Source organism: Apis laboriosa, unplaced genomic scaffold (assembly GCF_014066325.1).
Source record: "Apis laboriosa isolate Shangri-la unplaced genomic scaffold, ASM1406632v1 scaffold19_cov150, whole genome shotgun sequence".
Lineage (NCBI taxonomy): Eukaryota > Metazoa > Arthropoda > Insecta > Hymenoptera > Apidae > Apis > Apis laboriosa.
The window spans coordinates 1,907,463-1,921,006 of record NW_025222278.1 but is presented as its reverse complement, the minus strand read 5'-3'; the positions used below and the strand labels follow the sequence as shown (position 1 = coordinate 1,921,006).

The 13,544-nt window shown below is 32.6% G+C and overlaps 1 long non-coding RNA gene across 2 annotated transcripts in view; it reads left to right on the top strand.

Annotated features, from left to right (window-relative positions):
• Nucleotides 1–13,544, top strand: part of LOC122712108 — an 81,171-nt gene that overhangs the window by 64,570 nt on the left and 3,057 nt on the right. For both annotated transcript variants that reach the window (XR_006346263.1, XR_006346262.1), the window contains exon 4: nt 3,416–3,504. This is a non-coding gene — a long non-coding RNA (uncharacterized LOC122712108). The remainder of the gene's footprint in view (nt 1–3,415; nt 3,505–13,544) is intronic.

Here is a 13,544-nt window from a genome sequence, read left to right as displayed (position 1 = left end):
TTATTAATCCTTTGCATTCGTATTTATATTTATTTAAGAAGGTTATCAATCAAGATGACAAGAGTAATACTAATATAAATATATGTATAATAATAAAATGTAGTATGGCAATTATACGAGTTAAAAATGATAAAATCTAGGGGAAAATGTTGCACAAGGGAAGGAATTGACGCGTCCAAATTTTGGGTCTTATTAATCCTTTGCATTCGTATTTATATTTAAGAAGGTTATCAATCAAGATGATAAGAGTAATACTAATATAAATATATGTATAATATGTATAAAATATAGGATGGCAACTACATGAGTTAAAAATGATAGTAAAATCTAGAGAAAAATATTGCACTCGTGTTTATATTTAAAAAGTTACCAATCAAGGTAACAAGAGTCTCTAGTAATATCATGTAATTATAAAATGTAGGATGGCGACTATACGAATTAAAAATGATAACAAAATCTAGAGAAAAATGTTGCACGAGAGGAGGAATCGACGTGTCTAAATTTTGCTCACGTCTTATTAATCTTTTGCATTCCTATTTATATTTAAAAAGTTACTAATCAAGATAACAAGAGTCCCTAGTAATATTATGCATAATAATAAAATATAGGATGGCGATTATACAGCGACATACGAGTTAAAAATGATAATAAAATCTAGGGAAAAATGTTGCACGAGAGGAGGAATCGACGTGTCTAAATTTTGCTCACGTCTTATTAATTTTTTGCATTCCTATTTATATTTAAAAAAGTTACTAATCAAGATAACAAGAGTAATACTAATGTAAATATATGTATAATAATAAAATGTAGAATGACGACTACACGAATTAAAAATGATAATAAAATCTAGGGGAAAATGTTGCATGAAGGGAGGAATCGACACGTTTAAATTTTGCCCGCGTCTTATTAACCTTTGCACTCGTATTTATATTTAAAAAAGTTACTAATCAAGGTAACAAGAATCCCTAGTAATATTATGTATAATAATAAAATGTAGGATGGCGATTATACAGCGATATACGAGTTAAAAGTGATAGTAAAATTTAGGGAAAAATATTGCACTCATATTTATATTTAAAAAGTTACCAATCAAAGTAACAAGAGTCTCTAGTAATATCATGTATTAATAAAATGTAGAATGGCAAGTACGAGTTAAAAATGATAATAAAATCTAGAGAAAAATATTGCATGAGAGGAGGAATTGACGTGTCTAAATTTTGCTCGCGTCTTATTAACCTTTGCACTCGTTTATATTTAAGAAGGTTAAATACTAATGTAAATATATGTATAATAATAAAATGTAGGATGGCGACTACACGAGTTAAAAATGATAGTAAAATCTAGGGGAAAATGTTGCACGAGGGGAGGAATCGACGCGTCCAAATTCGTAGGCTCGTCTAACGGCTCGTTTCTCATCGAAAAATTTCCGAGAGGGAAACGTTGGCGGGTAATCCCCCGCGGGAGGAGAGGACGAGGAGATAATAGAAGGTTGTTCGGGAAGAAGCAGCTGGAACAGAGAGGACCGGCTGTCCGCTCGATTCGCCGCTTAAAGATGACGATTCCATTCGATCGGAACGACTTTTTCACCGTCGTGGTGAGCGTCGAAGAAACGTGAGCGATCCTTCTCCCCCCTCCATGCTCTGTCCTCGTCTTTCCGTGTCGCGTTTGCGTCACCCGGTGAAGTTGAAGGGAAAATGGAAATTCGAGGGAAGGTGGGAAGGGGGTGGAAGGGAGGAACGACGAGAGAGATAAGTTCGAAGTTCCAGTTGGAAAGGTGGGAAATACTTAAAATTTACACGTCGATCGCCGTTTTCGTTTTGTTCTGCTGTCTTCTTATCTATGTACAGTATGTCTGAAAAGCTAAAGCTTTTTCTTTTTCTTTTTTTTTTTTTTTTTTCCGTTTCTTCGGAAATGTCATCTGTCGATCGTTTTATATTAACGTACATTTATCAATATTTCATAGATACATGTCTATAGAAATAGGAACAGTATACGAAATTTATTGAATGTATCTGTAGAATTTTCAAGATATAAAATGCTATGGTAAGAATAAACTTGAGAATATCATGGTTAAAATATCAGATAAAAAATATTTTAAGAAATATTTTAAGTATTTATTTCTTTATAGATTTATACTCTTTTTTATAAATAATTATTATTATTTCTTTCACTGTGATTTCTTAGTGTTCTTTATAATATATAAAAATTTTAATTAACAAATACATGAAATTTATGTAAAGTATTAATTTATTCGTGAAAGATTTTGTAGATTATTTATTCCAGAGGCTAAAATAAATATAAAAATATATAAAAAGTTGAAGCTTATTTGTTAAGTTATAATTTAGATTTACGTTAGATAAAGCGAGATAGAGACAGAATGACATATCGCGCCACAGTACGGCGAGAAAGTGTAACCAAATTATAAGTTGTCTCACTCTACTCCTGTCTCATTCTATGCAAAATTCAATTGCTTAATAAATAAGCCTCAATCGACATTTTTATACATCAACTTTTGTGTTTGTTTTACCATCTAAAATCAATTCACCATCAATATATTAAATATATCAATATATCAATTCATAATTCTGCATAATCTTTTTGATTATGTAAATTTCAAGAATTACATACAATTTTAAACGTTCAAAATTTAAAAATTGCATATTTATTAATAAACCATATCCATGAAATTTGATTTAATGATCGGATAATGAATACCATTTGCGTTTTAACAAATCATTTTTCTTGCAAATCAACTTTCTCGAATTATATCAACCAAAGAAACGGACGATTTTCACGAACACGATAAGCTTTCGATTTTATGCGTTATCAATCCCATTATTTTTCAAACATACTGTATATCCCATACCGGTCGAGCGTCTAAAGGGAAAATAGTGGATGTGTTTCTTGCGACTACGAGCGTAAACGCGTGTTACGTTCACGATTTCATGGAGGCATTGAGAATAACAAATGGAGGGATACCTTCTCGCGGAGCAAGAACGCGAAATCCGCTTAAAAAAGTTGAGACCCATTCCATCGGCATTGTGACTGGCCGTTTTGTTGTTGCGAAGCGAGCGTTTTAGATTATACGTTGTCGGGTGATTTATGGCACGATTGTTGGGATCGCTTGTTTGAGATATTTTGAGGAGTCGAAATGAAATGACGATACGATCCAATCGAACGTTTTATAGAAATGATGGCCGCTAGATGAAAAATTAGATAAGAATGGATGATATAAAACAATGTATCTATTTTGGGATCTGTTTTCTGCTACGACATAGATATGGTCTTTTGAAATGTATTAATTGAAAATTATATGCTTGAAATTCAAGTTTGATATAATTGTGTATAATTATATATATCCAAGTGATTAAGGAATTTTACCTTAAATTTTTTTCTTTTAATTTATTTGTTTCAGGGCCTTGGATGAAATTATGATCTTTCGACTGTAATGGAGTTTTAGAGAAGATTGAACAATACTTAATATTTGTGGAAAAATTAACTCAGGTAATTATATATATATTTTTTAATTATACTAGATTAGCGAATATTATTTCTTCTAAATAAAAATAAAATTACCAATAATAAAATCTATAAATCTATCATAAAATCTGTCATAAAATTATTCAAAATTGTTCCTTCGAAAATTGGTATTCTATATTTATATAGAAAATGATGATTATCTATTACAATTTAATTTTATAAAAAAAAATAAATTTATCTGTGTAAATTTATCTGTTCAAAATTTCTTTGAAAATTGGTATTCAATATTTATATAGAAAGTGACGATTATCTATTACAATTTAATTTTATAAAAAAAAATAAATTTATCTGTGAATAAGAAGATGATATATCATAAATCAAATTCAGACAAGGATTTACATCGTATCGAAGGAAAAATATTTCTATTCGATTTCAACTTGCTCTTAGCGTGGGAGCGCAGCATCATCATCTTGCTTGAAATCCAAAAGAAGTAAGGTTCACCAAGGTGTTTTATTTAATCTTGTTGGGAGTGTATTTTCACGAGTGGCTCGCAAAAAACAACGGAGGATGTACGTGGTTGCATCGAGAATCGTGGAAGCGAAAACAGGAAAAGGAGAAACGTAATTGAACGATCGGCTATTCGCAGAGTGATAATAAGTTTTCTCCTCGGGAGACGAGACTTACGTCGCCTCCTCTTGTTCCGCCTTGTTATTTGCGACTTCGTGAAGTGGTTAATCGCCGCTTTCTAATTCGAATACCGTCTTTTCGCAAATTGTCGCGAGACGTTTCGAAGCGATTCATTCTCGCATCTTTCCAATGTAATTCGTTTCGTAATCGGTAATTTTAATACCAATAAAATTTAAAATTCAATGATTTCATCCTCCGAACCTTCGTCACGAAACTTAATTTATACGACTTTGTATGCAACTATAATGATTAATAATTTTTCTTTCGCGTTAAATTATACACATTTTTTCCCCCTCCTCCTCTTTATCTCATAAACCGTTCCTGAATTATGACACGTATCATGGCAACCAACAACCATGCTCGCACACTACATTCCCTTATCGCGATCCTTGCTACCCGGCTCCCCCGGAGCCAGCAATTTTCGTATCAGGAAGACACGGGTTTGCTTCCCACGGGCGGATTTCGATGACGGGAGCAACGCTGGCCGCAATAGAGATGACGATGACGATGGTGTAGTAGCTCGAGCACGCCGCCAGTAGGCGGAAGTAGGCTTGACCCACTTCGATCGTGGCAACAAAGAAAAAAAAAAAAAAAAAAAGAAAATGAGAAAGAAAAGGAAAGAAGTCCCCGGGGTCATGAGCCGCGGACGCGAGGAATTAAAACTTGTTCCTGTCGGTTGCCTTACCAGGCGCGCCATGCCTGCCAACAAAAGTCACGTGTGTGCCTACTGCGTGATTCCTCCTCCCCCTCCTCCCCTTCTTATTCCCCCTCCCCTCCCCTCTCCTCGCCACGTTGCTCGTGTTTCTTGCGGCTTTAAATCACGTCTGCATTCAATTTTCCTGCTTCCTCGAAGACACGGCCGACGAGGCTTTTTCAGTCATTTAAATGGCTGGCGTGGAAAAGCCCGTGTTATCGAGATTCTGTTTCGTATAACCAATGGATAATGGTGGTGTTTTTTTTTTCTTTTTGAATTTTGAAGTTCTTCGATTTGACGTTTATTTACGAGATCTTTAAGTAATATATTGTAGTAAATATATTGTGTAGTAAATATATTGGTATTGGTTACAACAACAATCAATGGTTCCAGAAGATTATTCTAATCGTAAAGTTATTTTATTCTTCTATTCGAAAATAGGAGACAAAATTTTTTTTTTTTTTTTTGTTCAAAGCCTCGTTTTCTATAAAATCAAGTTTGGAAGTTCGTCGAGTACACGTGCACTTGGCTAGCTACCAACTGAAGGAAGATTACAAAACCGGGCAGCGGGCTTGTTCTACAAACAAAAATAAGCTGAATAAAAGCTGAACACAGCTTTTTTCCCCCAATTTTCTTTTTTCCAGTATTTCATTTTTGAAAAAAATGGAATTTGAAGGGAACATCGCATCGAAAATCACAATGCAAGCAATTCAGGTTGGAGGTTAGTCTAGTGCACGTGTACTCGATGAATTTTTAAATCCCTTATCTTCTTTCGAGCAGAATCTTGTAATACATTGGTTCTTTTTTTTTTGTATTGTTATTGTATTGATTATTATTTTTTTTCCTCGGTTAAAATTGTATTATGCTGTTAAAGGAATATTAAAAAAAAGTAAAAAGAATAAATTTAAAAGAAAAAGAAAGTCTTTAAATCTAGCCGTTAATGAGAAGAAAAGTCAATATTGTTCAGATAAAAAATAGAAATTATAGAGACTCGTTTGATAAGCTCCCTCGTCCACCATATTGGATTTTGTAATTTAAACGATAGAAGGTTATTTTCATCAAATTTCTCGATGGCGCGTAAAGATTAATGGAGATGATTGATAGAGATAGACACTTAATATCGCCATTAACTAGCTTAAACGAGAAAGTGAGGTTTATTACTTTTCATATTTTTAAAATGAATATTTTATGTAATTATGCATAGTTATATATATTATATATCACGTATATTATGCAACATAGAATGACATGAATTGTAAGCACAAAATCTAATAAAATATTATTTATATATTTTTATTATTTTAATATATTGGAAATTATAATCTTATGCTAATTTTAATTTTAATAATTATGTATTTTAAAAAGATATTTTAAATACGAATATTTTGTTAAAATATCAAAAATTATCAAATATAATTTGCTTTAGTGTTTAAGTTTGACATCAAAAAAATTTAATTAATTTAAAAGATTAATTATATTTAAAAACCATTAAAAATATACTCATCAAGAGAATGATATATTTAAATCTTGTTATTTTTTTTTCGGTTTCTTTCACGATTACACGCAGACCGAGCAAAGTTAATTTTCGTCTTTGATGAAACATTTACATTTCATGTTTAATTTTATTTAGATGTTTCAGTTTCTTGCTAAACATTTCAATGATTTAAAGCTTCCGTTTAAATCGTATTACTTTTAACCTTTTGCTTTCAAGAATTTTTCCGCGATTCCAAAGACATATAAATTTTCACTTTTTAAATAACTTTTACCTTTTCTTTCCTGTAATTAGTTCTTTGCTTATAATTTGTCCCCAACCATTATAAAAATTTCTTCAGAGAAACGAGTAATTAACAATTTATATAGCTTAATAAATCGCTAATAAAAAGATTCTCCATTCCTTACGATCATTGATGATTACTTTCCTTAGTTGAACTTTAGCCACGAATGAATGTACATAAAAATTAACAATTTTAAAAAAACAGAATCTTCTCACAGAAGTATTTTCCGCAGAAAGTATTACAGATTCTCGAGGGATTTTCGAACCACCTTCGAGATCCATCATGCCATTTACATCCAACAGCGTTCGATGAATTATTGAAACAATAGATTCCAAAAAAAAAAAAAAAAGAAAAAAAAGAAAAAGAAAAAATGGAAAGAAGTAAAAAAAAAAGAGAGAAGGAAAATGTGGAACAAGAGTGTCTCGTCGTTTGTTTTCCACGACGTCGCCGGGCAATTAGATTTAGTGCTTCTTGCTCGTACTCCATTTTCTTTTGTCCCTCCATTCTAGAACTCTTCTTTTCTCTCGCATCCTTGTACACGCACACGGATGGAAAGAATGCTCACGCGACCGAACGAAAGGGCGAGCACAGTTTCGTTTATTCCCATTGAAACTTTCCAAGCACATCCCCATTTTGTCTCCTCGCATTCTTTCGCTTCCTTTTTTTTTTTTCTACCCCCTCTCCCTCCTTCCTTCTCTCCTTCCAACGGCATCGCTTTTCGTACGTAACGATGAATCTCGGACTTGTTACCAAGCTACCAAGAGGGCTCTTTAATTTTGCGCTCGAAACACTGTTAATTTTGCGCTCGAAACCTTTGTGCACAAAGAGGGCATTTTCTTTCTTTCTTTTTTTTTTTTTTTTTCGATCTATCTTCTGTATCCGTATCCGTATCCCCTATCAAATGCCTCGATAGCAAAATTTTATTTTATTATTATATAACAACAACGGGGAAAGGGAAAAATTTTTGTTCGAGATCATTCGAGAGATGATAAATATTTCGCAAGTGGAATAAACAATACAACGAGATATATATTTCGAAATAGATATCTTCCCACGTGTGTATTTATTTTCGTAATTGCACACGAGAAATAAGAATCTTAACTCCTTAAGACTTGATCAAATAATCCATTGTTGTGAGAGTACTTAACAATTTGACCTATTCATGCCGCGAAATGTTGAAAGAAAGATCAATACGATTGAAACGCATCTTATTATCACGAGCAATGACACGACAATAACCTATTAATAATAACTTAGTTATAATTCACTGGGAGAGAAACAAGATAACAATGGTATCTCGGCACTTCTAAATCAGCTTTCATAAAATCTCATCATTGAATATCGATGCTAAATTAAATGTACAGACTGTTTCACGCTGATTGATCATAATTTTTTTTCTTTTTTTTTTCCCTTGTTGAATCGCACGAATTAAAATCAAACTTTGAAACTAATCAATTTTCTATATAAATGCGCGAAGAATTTTTTATAGAGAGAATATATATATATATATATATATATATATATATATAAAATGGAGATGATTCATGCAATCTTCGAAACTTCTCCACTTTCACACGAATTGCATCATTCGAGACTAATTGAATTTTCGTCCCATGAAATTTTATTCCATCTTCCACCGCTTAAGAGCCATGACCCAATTACGATGGAACACCCTATATGTATACCAGCTATCTACGCCGGACGATCAACTGTAACGCGATTACACACTACTAAGCAGAATCTAAGCGTGAAGAATTCACAGGATCTTTAACGCTGTATCGGTGATGGGGATCGATGTAATAAATTAAATTAAAACCAGACACTACGGGATTCACGCCCATGCCACGCCCCCGTGTCACGGGACGCTAACAGAAATAAATCACTGGGAAAACGATGATTTATGCCTCGAGAATGATCGAGGTTAAAAAAAAAAAAAACCTTGGAAAACTGGCTCTCGTCTTCTCTTCGAGGAGAAGATCGATAAATCTTACTTCGCATAAAGTGCAATTAATGAAGCACATAAATTTTTACACCGTTGAGAGCTCGTTTTCGGACGTGTTGCCAAATTTGTACGAGACACTAGATCAAACCTTAGAACACGCTTAGATACGTCTCTTTATCTAATCAATAAATATATACGAGACGAAAATAGAATTTTTCTTTCGTGTAATGTAGCGAAATTTACTTTTCTCAAAATATACGATTAGAATTAAGTCGAGGATGATTAAATAAAAAAAAAAAAAAAATTGTTTTTCAAAAAAGCAGAAATATCGTGTAATTTCTACAAACGTTCCGACAAACGTTGGCAACAATGGAGGGACAATAACGGTTATGTTTTCGTCGTGGTTAATTCCACGATTTTAAATTCATCTTCTTTCGGTAATGCCGAAAGTTCCGGAATTGCTGTCGGCCACAGTTCACCTTTTGTACTCGCAGTGTATTCGTGTATTCAAGCCTTCCCCGTTTTTGGAGGCCGGCCACGCGTTAAACGGTCGCACGGAAATCCCGGACATATTAAATGATCGTGTAATTACGAATGTTTGCCCAGACCCTTCCGCGTGGTGGCGTAGCTGTAGCCCCCTTTTCGCTCGCTCTCTCGTCTCTCTCTCTCTCTCTCTCTCTCTCTCTCTCTCTCTCTCTTTGTTCGTCTTTGTCCGTCGCTCTGCACCGACCTTGCTCGCGCACGCCTTTCATACACGGACGAGCACCTCGCTGGTGTCCGATTATGGACACGGAGGGTTAGATAAAAGAGACAACAACGAATCTCGAGGTCGTTTCAAACCAATTCCACCAATGCCGCCCATTTAAATCGAGGCCCTGACGTAATCCCTTCGTGCCTCGACCGGTGTTCGCATTCCTGGTCGTACGCGTCGCTCCCTATTAACGTTCCTCCCTGCCCCTATTCTGTTTTCCTCTCTCTTCCCCTTCTCTTTGCTCTCACTCGAACCAAAGATTCTTAACTTTCGCAACTTTTCAAAAAATTATTTAAACCATTTTCGTGTTCAAACTTCCAATTCCAAAATCACATATCTATATATCTCTTTTGTCTCATTTGTCTTTTTCCATCTTTTTTTTTTTTAAGACTTCGCATCATATTCTTCCATTCGTTATTTGCGCCATTTTCCTCTTCTTCTTTCTACCTTGGATCGATTGTCATTCAGCCTCTCTCTTTCTATGCCTCTGATTCTTCCTCTCTGTTGCTCGCTCGTTCACGCAGGCACACATCCACGCATACCAAATGAAAGCACACTCTGTCTCCCTTCGTTCATTGGCACGTTGATAATCGCCCTCGTCATCGCATGATTCCGGTTGCATTACTTCGAAGAAAGGCTGCTTTCACGAATGCTGCCAAACTGCCTGCGGTCGTTACCCTTCATGATGCACGGATTCAACAATTCGGTGTCTATCGATCGGCTTCGTTTCATCGCCGATCACCGCCACGTTGTCGTCCACGTTGTTCGGGGGTTTCGAAACCAATTTGGTCGATCGACCCTCATTAAAGAGCGATCGATACGCGAGATTTTTACGCGTAAAAATAAGATAAAATAATCTAATCCGATATTTTTTAACGAGAGGAAAATCGTTCATAGACATTTCTCTTGGAATGCGATTTTTAGTTATGCATTAATTATTATTGTTAAAGATAAATAGGAAATTCACTCACCATTCGAGCTGTTTGGACGAGGAAGCTGTTTGAAAATGTAGGAGTGGAACGAACAGATTCGGGGAAAAAAGGAAATCTGTAAAAAAAAAAAAAAAAAAAGAAGAAGAAATTTCGTTAATAAGAAAAACTTTTGGTATATTAATATCTCTATAGAATTTCATCAACGTCTACGCGTGTAAAAAATACACATTTTAAATTGCAGGTAATTTTATATGATCCTTATTAGTATGCATGAGAAGATATTAGTATGGAGGTAACATGATATAAAGTGTGCCAATTACACGAGGTACGACTGGATCGAATCTCCTACCACGTTACGCGTAATACGAAACAGGTTGGTCTGTAACTTTTGCATCATAAATTGCACAACTCGATTCAGTTATATTTCATTAAGTTCGTTATTCCATGCGCGCTCCGAAATTTTCTAAAATTTAAAGGGATCCGAATTTTGTTTAATTTCCAATCCTTTTCTATTTTTTTTCGATACGATTTTAATTAGTATCGTTAATTGGATACAGAAAAGAGGATATAGAAGAAACACAATTTGAAAATTGTGTCACTTTTATCCCGAATTAGAATTAATCTCTGATTAATCATTTTCAAAATAATAATGAAACAAAATATTTGTTAATGATATCGATATTAATTATTCTCTAATTATGACATCTCTGTAATTAAATTAAATGTTAGTATTATAAAAATTTACAATTTTATTTTTCTAAATAATTTTAATTGTAATTTTAATCGTTAAATTTACAAATTATACATGTTTGGAAAATATAATAAAATATTTGGAATTTTTAAAAAACGATCGATCACATATCGGCAACGTGATTGATCAATCTATATAGAAAACATGGAAAATTTGCAGTAATCACATCAACCATGAATTTCAATTAAACATTCAAAAGGTTTACACGAGGATCGATCATGCGCATAAATGCTCTAATCGAACTCGAATCAGCCAGGCGATCACTCGTAGAATAGTTCACTATGCAGTTTATCTCTCATTTGAATATCCTTCTGATCGTGCTAATGAAAATTTGGCGTCTAATTAAATTCAAAAAGCAAATTTCTTGTTTAAAGCTACACCGAGAAAAATCACAAAGCAAATATATACGAATCAATTATAATTAATCAATCAATTAAATAAATTTGTAAAAGAAATGAAATCCAAAAGATCACGAATGATTTAGTATTTTTCAAATTTCTTAATTTTTTGCGCGAGATCAAAAATAATCACGTAAACCATAGATCTAATTATAAAGTTACAAAAAAAAAAAAAATACAAAATTACAATACAAATCATAAAAGAATCTTTCAAAATTTTTATATGGAACAAGTATCAATAAAATTTATCGAACTCGAAAAGGAAATCGAAGGAAAAAATGAAGTATCTTCGAATCGAATGAAGTGACAAACCAATCCAACAAAGAGAAATATAAATCGATCGTGGAAACATCTAATTAAATTCGAAAAATAAATACATACGAATCAACAATTAATCAATCAATTAAATAAATTTGTAAAAAAATTGAAATCCAGAAGATCACGAATGATTTAGTATTTTTCAAATTTCTTAACTTTTTGTGCAAGATCAAAAATAATCACGTAAACCATAGATCTAATTGTAAAATTACAAAAAAAAAAAAAATACAAAATTACAATACAAATTATAAAAGAATCTTTCAAAATTTTTATATGGAACAAGTATCAATAAAATTTATCGAACTCGAAAAGGAAATCGAAGGAAAAAATGTAGTATTCTCGAATCGAATGAAATGACGAATCAATACAAGGAAGAGAAATGTAAATCGATCGTAGAAATGTCTAATTAAATTCAAAAAGCAAATACATACGAATCAATAATTAATCAATCAATTAAATAAATTTATAAAAGAAATGAAATCCAGAAAAAATGAAATCACGAATGATTTAGTATTTTTCAAATTTCTTAATTTTTTCGTGAGATCAAAAAAATAGTCACATAAAGATCACCTAGATCTAATTATAAAGTTACAAAAAAAAAAAAAATACAAAATTACAATACAAATCATAAAAGAATCTTTCAAAATTTTTATATGGAACAAGTATCAATAAAATTTATCGAACTCGAAAAGGAAATCGAAGGAAAAAATGAAGTATCTTCGAATCGAATGAAGTGACAAACCAATCCAACAAAGAGAAATATAAATCGATCGTGGAAACATCTAATTAAATTCGAAAAATAAATACATACGAATCAACAATTAATCAATCAATTAAATAAATTTGTAAAAAAATTGAAATCCAGAAGATCACGAATGATTTAGTATTTTTCAAATTTCTTAACTTTTTGTGCAAGATCAAAAATAATCACGTAAACCATAGATCTAATTGTAAAATTACAAAAAAAAAAAAAATACAAAATTACAATACAAATTATAAAAGAATCTTTCAAAATTTTTATATGGAACAAGTATCAATAAAATTTATCGAACTCGAAAAGGAAATCGAAGGAAAAAATGTAGTATTCTCGAATCGAATGAAATGACGAATCAATACAAGGAAGAGAAATGTAAATCGATCGTAGAAATGTCTAATTAAATTCAAAAAGCAAATACATACGAATCAATAATTAATCAATCAATTAAATAAATTTATAAAAGAAATGAAATCCAGAAAAAATGAAATCACGAATGATTTAGTATTTTTCAAATTTCTTAATTTTTTCGTGAGATCAAAAAAATAGTCACATAAAGATCACCTAGATCTAATTATAAAGTTAAAAAAAAAAAAAAAAATACAAAATTACAATACAAATCATAAAAGAATCTTTCAAAATTTTTATATGGAACAATCAATAAAATCAATAAAATTTATTATTTTTATTATATCATATAAATTTATCAATAAAATTTATCGAACTCGAAAAGGAAATCGAAGGAAAAAATATAATATCCTCGAATCGAATGAAATGACGAACCAATCCAACAAAGAGAAATGTAGATTGATTGTGGAAATCGTCTAAGCTCGATCGAGAGTGTGAGGAGTGTCCTGAAGCTGGAAAGGAGCTCGTTGACGCGAACATTTGCAACTGGAGACACGGAGGTGTTGCGGCCACGGCTGAACGAGCGTGCAGACGGTATACACAAGCCGACAGAAAGGAGCCAAGGAGGAAGACGCCGGTGTAATGGTGAAACTATCTTGGGGTTATGCTCCGGTCACTGACATCCAAGGCCTGTGTAACGCTATACTCTCCGCT